Source organism: Amblyomma maculatum, chromosome 1, assembly GCF_055883805.1.
Source record: "Amblyomma maculatum isolate TAMU_Amacu chromosome 1, ASM5588380v1, whole genome shotgun sequence".
Taxonomy (NCBI): domain Eukaryota; kingdom Metazoa; phylum Arthropoda; class Arachnida; order Ixodida; family Ixodidae; genus Amblyomma; species Amblyomma maculatum.
In genome coordinates this window covers 226,019,253-226,032,459 of record NC_139344.1, presented here as the reverse complement: position 1 = coordinate 226,032,459, position 13,207 = coordinate 226,019,253, and the positions used below count along the sequence as shown (strand labels likewise).

The 13,207-nt window shown below is 44.6% G+C and overlaps 1 pseudogene; it reads left to right on the top strand.

Moving 5' to 3' along the window:
• Positions 1 to 4,475: 4,475 nt before the first annotated feature.
• On the top strand, positions 4,476 to 8,865 carry LOC146205763 (protein GVQW3-like; annotated as a pseudogene).
• The last annotated feature ends 4,342 nt before the right edge of the window (positions 8,866 to 13,207 follow it).

Sequence of the window (13,207 nt, the reverse complement as noted above, 5' to 3'; positions counted from 1 at the left end):
GAGATTTTATGCGGACCTACAATGCCTTTTAGACCGCACCATCATCGGACGTCGTTTTTCTCATAGAAGACTGGAATGCTAAGGTCGGGAGTGAAGAAATATCCGGAATTATAGGCAAGTTCGGTCTTGGTGAGCCAAATGAAGCTGGGCAGAGGCTAGTAGAGTTTTGTCAAGAAAACAACCTGACCATAGCGAATACTCATTTTCAACAGCACAAGAGGCGCCTGTACACATGGACTTCACCGGACGGTCTGTACAAGAATCAGATCGATTATATTCTTTGCCGGCAGAGATGGAGAAGCGCTATACAAGCAGTAAAAACAAGGCCTGGGGCCGATTGTGGCACCGATCATCAGCTTCTTGTTGCCAAAATTAAGCTTCGATTGAGGAAAATGCAGAAAACTAGAAGGCCTTTCAGATATGATCTGGATCAAATTCCATTACAATATGCTGTGGAAGTGAGGAATCAATTTCAAGAATTAGATCTAGAAGACAGAGAGCCCGAAGAGATGTGGACTGATGTTCGTGATATAATACAGGAAGTTGCTACAAAGGTAGTTCCAAAGCAAAAGAAATGCAAGAAAGCAAACTGGTTATCTGAAGAGGCTCTGCAAATAGCTGAGGAAAGGAGGATGACAAAAGTTATGGGGGAAAGAAAAAGATACAAGGTTCTCAATGCGGATTTTCAGAAAATAGCAAGGAGATATAAGAATGCCTTTCTGAACATACAGTGCCAAGCAGTTGAGGACAACAGCCAATTAAGGAACACAAGAGCTCTGTATAAGACAATCAAAGGTATCAAAGGAAGCTTCTGTGCAAAGCTGGGCGTGATAAAGGACAAACGAGGCAAGGACCTCACTGAAGCCTCAGAGATAAAGAAGTGGTGGCAGGAATACACAGAAGAACTGTACAAGAAGGACCCAAATGTGCAAACCCAACATAAGACGGTTGTGATTACTGATCTCGAGCCGGGCATCCTGAAGAGTGAAGTTGAATGGGCCTTAGCCAGCCTTGCTAAGAACAAAGCTAGCGGAATTGATGGCATTCCAGCTGAGTTGCTTCAAAACCTCAACCATGACGCTGTTAACATTCTGCATACATTATGCCAGAAGATTTGGACAACCCTGCAGTGGCCACAGGATTGGAGGAGGTTAGTTTACATTTCCATTCCAAAGAAAGGCAGTGCCAAAGATTGTTCCAACTACCGCACGATCGCGCTTATTTCGCATGCTAGCAAGGTGATGTTGAAAATCCTCCAAGGTAGGCTGCAGCAGTATGTGGATCGGGAGCTTCCGGACGTGCAAGCTGGGTTTTGCAAGGGCAGAGGAACTAGAGACCAAATTGCAAACCTTCGCTGGATCATGGAAAAAGCAAGAGAGTTCCAGAAACCCATCTACTTCTGCTTTATTGATTATGCGAAAGCGTTTGAGTGCGTAGATCACAGCAGATTGTGGCAAGCTCTCCAAGAGATGGGAGTTCCAATTCACCTCATCTGTCTCCTCAGGAACCTGTATGAAGGGCAAGAGGCCACATTTAGAACTGGGCATGGTCTTACTGGTTGGTTTCCGATTGAGAAAGGAGTGAGGCAAGGCTGCATACTGTCGCCCTGCCTATTTAACCTATATGCAGAGTGCATCATGAGGAAGGCCGGTCTGGACGAGTCTTCAGCTGGAGTGAAGATTGCTGGAAAACGTATCAACAACCTTAGATATGCGGATGATACCACTTTAATGGCAGAAAGTGAAGTGGAACTCAAGAGACTTCTGATGCGCGTACAAGAAGAGAGTGAGAGGTTTGGGCTTAAACTGAACATTAAAAAGACAAAGATCATGGCGTCTGGCCCAGCAAGTCCTGGAGCATCAAGGGACAAGAAGTGGAAGCTGTGACAGATTTTCTCTTCTTGGGCTCCAAGATTACCTCGGAAGGAGACTGCAGCCATGAAATTAGGAGACGCCTGCTTCTGGGAAAGAGAGAAATGGTTAGCCTTGACCGCCTAGTAAAGAGCAGAGACATTAGTCTGCCAACCAAGATCCGTATAACTCGTGCTATGGTCTTTCTAATTGTGATGTATGGATGCGAGAGTTGAACTCTGAAAAAGGCTGACCGCTGAAGAATTGACGCGTTTGAATTGTGGTGCTGGCGAAGACTCTTGAGAGTTCCTTGGACTGCCAGAAGATCAAATCAGTCGATATTGTCGACCATAAACCCTGACTGCTCATTGGAAGGCCAAATTCTAAAGTTAAAGCTCGGCTACTTTGGTCATCTGATGAGAAGAGAGCATTCGCTGGAGAAAGATTTGATGTTGGGAAAGGTTGAGGGTCGCCGGAGAAGGGGTAGGCAGCGAACGCGATGGTTAGATGGCATCCTCGAGGCACTGCAGATGAAGTTATATGATGTTAGGAAGATAGTGAGAGACCGGAAAGCGTGGCGTGACATGGTCCATAGGGTCACGAAGAGTCGGACACGACTGAACGACTGAACTGACTGAAAATTAAAGAAATAAAAGTAGAGGGAGATAGAATGCGACCAATAATTATGCTTACTAATTATTTTCATCGTCGAGTAATGTTAAACAATGAAGTGATGAGGTGCATATAGTCCTACAAATGGGCTTACAAAATTAACAGCGTGAAAAATGCGTGACAGTGAGCAGCAAGCGCACAACGTTCATAGCGTAAAAAATGCATGAAACTATAGCTTGCCAAGAAGTCCAATGCTTTCAAATTGTTGAAACAGAAAGTTCATTGCTTGTCTCTGTTGCCTAGGGCAAGCTAAGAGACTTAAAATACTGTCCAATGGTAGAGGCTCTGGGGAGAACTTCATGCAATGTTCACAGTAAGCACGCTCGTCAGTATATACGCAGGACACTCCAGCAAGATATGTTCTATAGTTTCGATCGCGCCGCAGTTGTCACAATGCGGACTGCTTGTCTGAATAAAACGGTATCACAAGTCATTAGTAAATCCACAGTTCAAGCGAAGTCGCTGGTATAGAGTCTCCAGATAGCGAGGAAATTGGGAGGGAACCTTGATATTAGATGTGGGTCTATTGAGTGAATGAATTGGTAGTGATGTGTTGAGAAGCTACATAGCCGATATTTTTCTTCAAAAGCAAGTCTTTTAGCCAGTGCAAGTCTTTTAGCCATTTGGGATGCATCAGGTTTCGTGAAGAAGGTCCGAATATATCCCTGATGTTGGTGTCCTTTACGAACCGCTCCATCTGCTTTTTCATTGGCTATAGAATGCCACGCTCTGCTGGTGTCCACTGAAATGTTATGCAGTGGCCTGTGGTAATAGTCAAATGATGAAGATGTCCTATATCAAGGGAAACGATTGATGATTAGTTTTCTTGAGCAGGCTGGAGGGGATTGGCAAAAATACTAAAGAGTCGGTATAAAGATAACCCATCGACCAGGGTTTCGGCGCAAGATATAAGAAATAGCTTCTTTAATATCTTGCAGTTCGGTTGTTGTAAATGATGTCTTCCGCTGCAGCCGGAAAGAAATGACATGACTTGTTGAGGGCACATAAAGGCCGCAGGAAGAAGTTTCTTGAGTTGTTGAACCATCGGTGAATATATATGTGGGTGTGCTGCATATTCCTCGGTTAAGTAGGCGAGATTAGCTTGCAGTAGCGCTGCCTGTGACATGTGGTTCTTTGTAATTACATCTGGACTAAACGTCCTCACGTTTAGAGGCGAGAGTGTCCAGGGGGGAAATGTCAGAGGCAGAACATTTTTTTTTTTTTGTTGTTTAATAGCAGGCACGGGCAGAAGCCGCACAGCTTAGCCAGAGTTACGATGAGCTCGATTGACACGGTATACAAGAATTGCTTCTCCATGGGAGGACATTTTGAAGATGGGAACGCATAGTTTCTTGTGCGGCAATCACATCCAGAGGGAGACATCCTGCTTCTGCTATCGTTCCACACTTACAACTTGCGCAGCACCTTTTGCTCGCAGAGTGCACGCGCTCCGCGCTCCGCTATCCGACAACCAAGGCGTCTATGCCACGATCGAAGAAGAAACAGTGCCACATTAGATGGAATATTTCGGGTTTGAAATTAAGGTGACAGTACGGGCATTTCAGTAATCTGTGGTCCTGTGGAATCGGCGGTTGTGATAGTGGGAGATGTGACGGTAGCCATTTGTGGAGATTGTGAGGATTGTAGGCAGCATATTAGCACAAAGCCAGGGGTGACTTGCGTTCCTGAGGTGTTTCAATAGAAAAGGTTGGATGGCAATGTTCCTCTGATTACATACGAAGTCTGTTAGAAAAGTATCCGACCTTATTTTTTTTTTTTTTTTTGCGAAACACCTGATGGATATGAAATAAGCGTGCTTGCATCACCGACCTTGAGCCTTCGTGCGCATGCGCGAATTTTTCCCCGCTTGATGATAGCGGCAGTCGCTGGGACGCAGCGTTTGAGTGAGGTAGTGCGCAGTGCTCTCGTCGGTTTTTTTTTTTTTTTTTGCAAATGGCGGAGTGACTAGAGCAGCGCATACTCCATCAAATTTCGCCAGACACTGACCGACAGCCAAGAGGAAACTATTAGGAAGATTCAGACCGCTTTCGGTGACGATGCTATGATCAGAACGCAGATTAAGCAGTTGTACAACCGTTTTAAAGACGGCCGCACATCGATGGAGAGCGAGCCACGTTCCGGTCGGCCATCAACATGCGGAAATGACCAGGTCATTGCAGAAGTGAACGCTGTGGTGATGTGGGATCGTCGTGTGACTATCTGAGAAATTGCGGAAGAGATGGGCATCAGCACTTTTTCTGCACATTCCATTATCACCCAATATTTGCCCATGTAGATGGTTGCGGCGAAATTCGTGCCAAAGCTGCTCACGGTGGAGCAAAAGCAACTTCCCTAGTAGCACAATATGTTTCTGTAACATTGCAGCAACATTGTCAATGTTGTACAATGTTGCGATAACATTGCACTACATTTATCCAACATAATGCGAAAACTTTCAACATTCGATAACGTTGCTGCAATGTTAACAAGTAACATGCTGGCAATGTTGCTCTAAAGTTGTCTTTCCACATTGCAGCAATATTGTCAAATGATGTATAAATGTTGAACCACTTACGATGACATTGCTATAACATTTACTTTATTGGCTAACTGTCGTTCTTTCAGACTATTTCTATTTCTGCAGCCCAAACAGAAAATCCCCGCATGACAATGTTTATTTATTTTTTAGTTTGAGTGCAACCTTGCATGTAATGTGCATGCGATGAACAGTACAAGGTAGTACAAGTGTACTGAACTTTGTTACACTAAAATAGAAATATATATATTTATATGCAATATATTTAGACTGCTGAGATTGCATTATCTTTCAATTAAACATGCGGATTAAAGTTATAACTGCTGAAGAAATTTAGTTCTGTTTTCTCTAATGCCCCGCAGCCTAATGGTCTTGAAGATCATCGCGAATCCAAATCAAGTCGAAATCGCGGCCTCGCCGAGAGCTATTCCTGCCAAACCGCGTGGATTCACACGGCGGACCAAATCGCGAATCGCTCTCACGATTCGCTGTGACGTGGCCCTACGTCAGTGATTTCCGCTGCTTCGCTTCAGTCCGCGAGCAGCAATTCGCGACAAGGTCGAGAGTCCTTTTCACAATTCGGATCCTTCACGGACAACACATTTTTTTATTTATTTATTTCTCTCGCGGAACGCTTTTCAGCTATGCTCCCGGTGCCCAAGCATAGACAACATAACATACATTGCACTAAAACGCTGTAGAAAAGCGAGAAGCGGCTTCTGACGACTGACGGCAGTCGTTTCTATTTTGGAGTCGAACTAGCCTGTTTTTGCCTTCATTCGCAGTACATGGTTTTCACAGAATTTACAGTGACAGGCTCTTGCACTGCGCGATACCGAATGCGTGAGTTTTGTGACTGCACAGAGCAGTCGCTTGAATGTATTCATCGCTTTCCTCAAGCGTTTTGGCATTTGGCACGTACCGGGAGCATAGGGGCAGTCCGAATGGTCGTCTTCCAAGGGTTGAAAGCAGTATTTTCATGCAGCTCTCATAGAGTAAGCGCGATCGTTTGCACTGCAGAGAACTGCCTGCGTAGTATACCACATCGAGCGAAACAGTCACCACAATACTTTGGCAAAACGGCGCAGCAGCAGTAGCTGTAGGCCGCCGCAACCCGCGCATTCACCCACCGTCCATACATCGTCCATGGTAGGCTACCCTCGATAACAGCGCGCCAGAACAAGGCTCTCCCCTCGCGCAGTGCCTGGGAGAAAGAGTAAGTCCGCTCTGTCGTCTGCTATTCTCTCCCACCGTGTGAATGCTCGCCGCGGACGGACGGACCTCGGATCAGAGGTCACGTGACCGATCGCTTCGCTATTCGGTCCGTCGTGTGAATCCACCGATCGCGGCAAATTCTTCCCGTGCATGGAGCATTTTCCTTCTTCCATGGCTCACGTGTGTTTCCCTTATTCTAGCATAGTTTTCTTGTGGTCTCCGTGTTCTTGCTGCTGTGTTGCATTGCGGCTTCATAAGAATTCAGCTGAAATGACGGAGGCCTGCACAGAGGATAACATCAGTGGTGAGTGACTTCTAACCTACGTTGTTGAGCTGTGACACGTGTTGGCTGGCACAAAGCCAGTAGTGCACATATGCATGTGTTACCCATGCCCTTCGTGATAGTTTGGTAAAGTGCTACATTCAATGTATCATGAAGAGAGTGAAGTGTTCGCTAAGCGAAGTGTCGATCCGGCAACGACGCCGAAGAATAGCAGAGGCTGTTAACGACGGCTAGAAAACTGTTCGGCAGATGTCAGTCCTGATAATGGTCGTGACAGCAGATCATGAAGAGAGTGAAGTGTTCGCTAAGCGAAGTGTCGATCCGGCAACGACGAAGAATAGCAGAGGCTGTTAACGACCAACTAGAAAACTGTTCGGCAGATGTCAGTCCTGATAATGGTCGTGACAGCAGATAATGGTCGCGACAGCTGTCCATGTCTGTGTTCATAGAGCAGCGTAAAAATTTTGCAATTAGAGATGTGCCCACCAAGATGCTTAGCTGAACAATTCGATTTTTTTTTCTTTTTTTTTCCAGGGATGCAGCTTCACTTGTGACATCATGATTTGGAAGAGACCCTCATCGTGACCAGCTGGAGGCTACCAGGGCACAAGCATTTTTAGACATGCTAAATTGTTCAGTCAAATGCTGACAATACTTGTTTGTAGTTTTCCAGTGCAATAGCGCGTGTCCAAAGAAGGAAGATGACTCTACTGTTCATAATACGTCTGCTTGTTTCTGAATACCGAACTAGGTTCTACTCCTACTTTGTATATTTGTGTCAAATTTCTGCACAAAATAGTGCTACACGGTGCTATAGTGTTTGCGTAAATAGTTTACTGAAGTGATTTATATTTGTAAATGCAAGTTGAGGGGTGGTGGGTGCATTTTCATGCTATGCTATTGTGCCCAGTAACTGTTCAAAACATTATCTCTGGTTCTTGTTCCTGAGTAGCCGGTGTGTTGTTTTGTAGCTTTGTTGCAAGTTACTTCATAAAGTAATTAAATAAAATAAATCTTGTCTGTGAAATGTAGGCCCATGTGGCACATTTCTCAATCTATGCCAATGTGCCTGTGTAAATGTTCAGTATGTTATATATCTGCTTCCGTTTTCTGAATAGGCAGTACTGCTGTTTTATATTTTGTTGCAAGTTTCTGCAATTAATAATTTACTAAAGTGTCATGTTTGTAAAACTCAAGTTGAGGGACATGCACATTTTAAAGCTATGCTGCTGTGCTTAGTAACTGTCGACATCATTTGTGCTTCCTGTTCTTGAGTAGCCAAATCGGCTGTGTGCTATGTACGATTGTTGCAAGTTTCTGCATAAAACGATTGTCTTGAAGTAAATGTCTTACATTTGTGAAACTAGCTGCTGTATGTCAAGCTAATGAGTATACTGGAATCAAGCTTGCTGTTAGGCTAATTGAATAAATTCTTGACAAATAAAATAGCGCTAAAAAACAAATGATGGTTATTTGTAATGCACATGCATATATACAAATCATTCTAATTGCCAGAATAATCACTTTCAGTGCCATTTTCAGGTCACAGCAGCTTATAGCATCTAAATGAGCACTGGTAGAGAGCTGATGAATATTACATTTAAGGTCTCATTCAGAGCAAGCGGCTTGAAAAGTGGGGAAAAGCTGTGTTGTCCAGTGCAGCCTTTTAGGTATTCGTACTCCTCTGCACCGCACTGCCGTGTGGCAACGAGTAATGTTTAGTTGCTCATTCTTGCGACCTTAATCTACCATAACCATTGTGGTATGACGATACCATTGCACATGGTTTAGCCTTTCACAAGATATATTTATTGAACAGCAAGCATCGATAGCTAGTGGCCATCAATGCGGCGGAATATTTCAGTAGCTTGGAATGCTGCCTGAAAGTTTCTGAAACATTACAATAGCTTTGCAGCAATATTGCGCTAACGTTGTCATGGGAATGTTGCATGTGTGCAAATAAAAAGTTGTACCAATATTAAGAAAATGTTGCAGCTACGTTGCATTAATATCGTCTTCAGAAGTGGCTTAAACATTGACTAAAGGTTGTTGTAACATTGGTGCAATGTTGCTTCAATGTTGTCTTATGTATGTTGCATCAACGTGGCAAAAAGAGGACACTAGCCACGTTAAGGCAATGTTGAAAGCAAACATTGCGGCCACATTTAGGCAACAAAGTGTGCTACTAGGGTTCGTGTTGTCTCACAGGGCATGCTGGATTCCACAAACAGTGACCCCGACTTCATGAACACCATAACCACGAGTCTTGGGTGTACGGGTACGACCCGGAAGCCAAATCCCAGTCGTGACAGTGGAATCATCCCGTGACACTTCCCCTTCCACAGTGCAGAGTAGCAGGCCAGATTTTAATCATTCCGGCCAATCTCTCTGCCTTTCCTTTCAATACATCCATCTACTTATTCCACGTCACCAAGACTAAAGAAGACCCGCCAAGTGCGCAGTAGCGTCAAAGTGATGCTGACTGCTTTCTTTGACTTACGCGGTGTGGTACACCACGAGTGCGCACCACAGGGTCAAACAATCACCAAAGAGTATTACATGGATGTCCACCGTCGCCTACGTGATGATATGAGGAGCAGGAGACCGAAGTTGTGATCAACAGGAAATTGGCGCATCCATCAACGACAATGCTCCTGCACATTCCTCGCACTTGATTCAGATTTTTCTTTTTGGCGAAAAATCAGACTCCTGTAGTTCAACAGGCTCCGTACCCTCCCGATATGGCCCCCTGCGACTTCTGACTGTTTCCCAAAATCAAGAGGACATTATAAAAAGCGCGATTTCAGACAAGAGAGAATATTATGTCTGCAACGACAGCTGAGCTAAACTTCATTTTGAAAGAGGACTTCTCGGAATGCTTCCAACAATAGCAGCACCGCTGGTAGAAGTGTGTGGAGTCCCAAGGATTAGGTTTCCAACGCTCCAGTTATGCCAGTTTTTTTTCTTCGGCCAGAGGTCGGATACTTTTCTAACAGACCTCGTATGGAGCTTCCGGTGTCGCGCTTGGGATGTCCTCGTCAACAGGGCCCAATCTAAGAGCAAAAGAAAAAAAAAAGGGAAGAGGGGGGGGGGGATAATCCACCGATTGAAGGTTCACGGCTTCCCTGAACTCGGGAACGATATATAGTTCTCTTTTGGATAAGGCAATTGAAGGAGTACTAACACAGTTATCTTGCAATGTAGCGATCTGCGTGGCTTCCATGATTTCACGAGTTAGCTGTAGTTAGGTTCCTAAGCCCAGGGGTCGCTAAGTACAGGCTCCGGAAACGTCGCGCGGCGGCGCTGCGGTCTGAGGGGTCTGTGGAAAACAGGGATGGAGACCAAATCAGCCCTGGAAATGTACATTCAAGCAGGAAATAGTCAAATAAAACATTTAGGACAATTCTAGGGGCTGCTCATTGTTGTTCAATGCTAGGACAGGAGTACTGCAGACTAAGACGTACCAAGTCAAGCACCAAGAGATAGACACGCTGTGCGGTGAGTGTGGAGAGGAGAAGGAAACGGCTGAACACTTAATTTCCTGTAAAGGGCTCCGCCCTATAATTCAAGGCAACGGGGCAGACTTAGCCAGGGCATTGGGGTTTGCGGATAATGGAGAAGTGGACTTTGAATGGCTAGAGATAACCAACCCAAGGTTAGCTGATTGGTGGTTGAAATCAGGGCAAGAATAGGTATAAATTATATTGCTACTGACGGCTAGGCGGCGTGTGACACCGCTGCCCAATTCAGAGGGTGGAGATGAAGTGCTCCTTTTCGGTGGAAATAAAGTTTTCATTCATTCATTCATTCATTCATTCATTCATTCATTCATTCATTCATTCATTCATTCATTCATTCATTCATTCAGCCTTATCCATGCATCCATTCATGTCTCGATACCAGCGCCGACGGCGGTCGCCATCCATGGCCCAAGAATAGAAACTGTGGATATGGGGGCCGCGGCACGTCGCAGTGTACCGTTAGCGTCGCGGATTAAGAAAAATATGCTTGCTTGGCATTTATTTTCCGTAAATTGAACTCGAATCAAGTTGAAGAGTTCGTTGACAACGTGTACTTTCTGAAGCAGACGGTCGACAACTACGATACGCGACTGGACACGATGTGCGCTTCGGACGTCAGCGATCACATATATGCCGCGTCCAGTGTATTATTCGTTTAAAGCAATAGCTCATACAGCCGTTTGATCGAAAAGCCGCGGACGTAGAATTAGTAGCAGTCGGCACCGTGTGTCAGAAATAATATGGGGCTGCGTAAAAAAATTATAATCATTGTAATTTGTGGTTCTAGTGATTGATGGTTGATTGCTTTGTAACAGGCGATGACAAGTCAATGAAATTCACGTAATTATTTGATAAATAAAATAAGTGAAAAATTAAAAAAGAGGGTTAAAATGTGTCCAGAATGCTGAAACGCCAATTCTTGACGATGGTAATTAAGAAAATAGCCTGTAACTGATCAATGAATTCGCTGAAATAATGTAAGGAATGAAAAATGTGCTCAAAGGTTCAGAATGGAAAACCAATGTTTGCTAATGCTAAGTATCGGTGTACAAATAAACAAATAAAAAGTTAAAAATAGGTAAACATATAAATATAAAAATAAAAAGTTCAAAATATCATCCTTGTGTGTGTGAAACACTATTGCGTCCTACCCTTAACGCGGAGCTTCCTCTTAATTTTCGGCATATGCTCTCGAAATATCGAACGCTCTATAAGCATAATCGAAGCATTCAATGCCGCATGTTCCGCGTTCTCAAATATGAAGAGCGCGCTTTATTTGTTATTATATGTATCCTTGTATATGTAATAGCGTTAGAGACATTTTTGTAGGATGGTGGTATCTATCCACTGAAAAGCCTTGGAAGGTAGGGGACACGCTTTCTCCATCCATTGAAGTGTCTCCCACTGAACTGTGCGTGAGGAAGCGTAACTCTTAAGCTCTGAGAAGATAAGTTAGGCTAGAAGATAGGTTGAGAAGCTAGCTCTGATAAAACTAATCTCACGTATTTCGACTCTCACGCATATGTTTGGACTTGAGTATTGTGAGAATGGTGGGCATCACAGGCGGACAACTGCAAACTCATGTATTCAGTGCTGGTGGCGCCAAAACAATGCACGTGACGCACAAGCATAAATAACCAGAGCGCAAGTACCTATGAAACAATGTTAAGAAACTTTAAAACAAGTTTTAGTGCTTTATAGATTCTTTGTATCCGCTCCCGGGTTATTAGACAGCGATGCTAATAAGGTTAGCATTTGCTAATAAACGCTAGCTCACGTTTGTTAATTGATAGCAGGCATATGATCGCATCCCATGAAAAGCGAGAGCTTTTCTTTCGAGACAGAAGATGCTCTTGCAAAGCTGGAACTTACTCTCGCTGCAAAATGAAGCTGCGGTGGCCTTGATGTAAATTAATATGAAGTAAGCTCATTCACCAGTGGGGCAATAGCCAATGTTTCTGCCATTCGCCCTCGAGTTGAAAAATCATTCATGCAGTATAATGCAGTGCTTCGGTAAAATCAATGGCTCAGTTCTGAACACGCGAGAAATGCTTTCCGGCTAGCAACAGTTAATTGTTATTTTAATCCACTTTTTTTAATGAACCGTTAGCCTGTTCACCTCTCATCTCATCCTTCATAACAGACAAGGAAACCATCATTCTTGAGTGAGAACCTACTGAAGCAAATCTTTTTATCTTTTCATGCAAAGTCATCCACTGAGAGTGAGAGAGCGTGCCCGGCGGCGTATTGCCAAACCATATCCTGTAGGAGCACTCGAGCAGACGACGCTATGGGCGGGTTAAACGGCGATTGTTGCTGAAAGGTGTCTCTGAACGCAACCTAAAGGTAACATACGCTGACTAAAGACGGGAAGTGATTACGCTGAAGGTAACTGCATAGTGTGACCGTTGTCGTACTGTCACCTCGTGGCTCTGTTCAGGGCTGGTTTTTCGGCGATTAAGAACCAAAAACATCACATAATGCAACCTAAAGGGGAACACACCACAGGAAGTTGTTGGTAACTATTTTACCCCCCCCCCCCCCCCCCCATTGTGAATTTACAAAAATATTCAGAAAACAAATTTCATTGCAGGATTCTAACATGTTTTAGTGGCATCAGTGTGAGATGATTAGTGTTGATTCACTGCACCAAAGAAACGACGTGAACAGCTGCCTTTAAATGCACCCATTCGTTTTGACAATATTTCTATTATTTGTCGCCAGGTGACGCAGTTCACAGTACCCTATCATCATCATCACCGTTGAGAGAACGGAATCACGCGCCAGAGCGTCGTCTGTTCGAGTGTTCCTACGGGATATGGTTTCCATCTCCCTTCCTACTCCCCGCTCGGAATGAAAGGCGCGTGCCACCCTAGCACGAGTGCTGCTGGGAAGTTGTTTCCTTCCTCCATGTGCTGGGGTTACTGACGCCGTCTGGCCGGCAGCGCCCGCCGCGTTTCTCCCCAGTCGCCTCGACGGCTCACCGCCAGGGAAGGCGCTGCGCTGGCGTCGCGCGCCAAAACTTGAGCTTGGGTTTCCTATACTAAATATTTTGTCTATCAGTGACCCGTTTCTGGTAAGAACTTTCAGAGGAAGTCGTTAATGCTGTCAAATCGATTTCCGACACTCG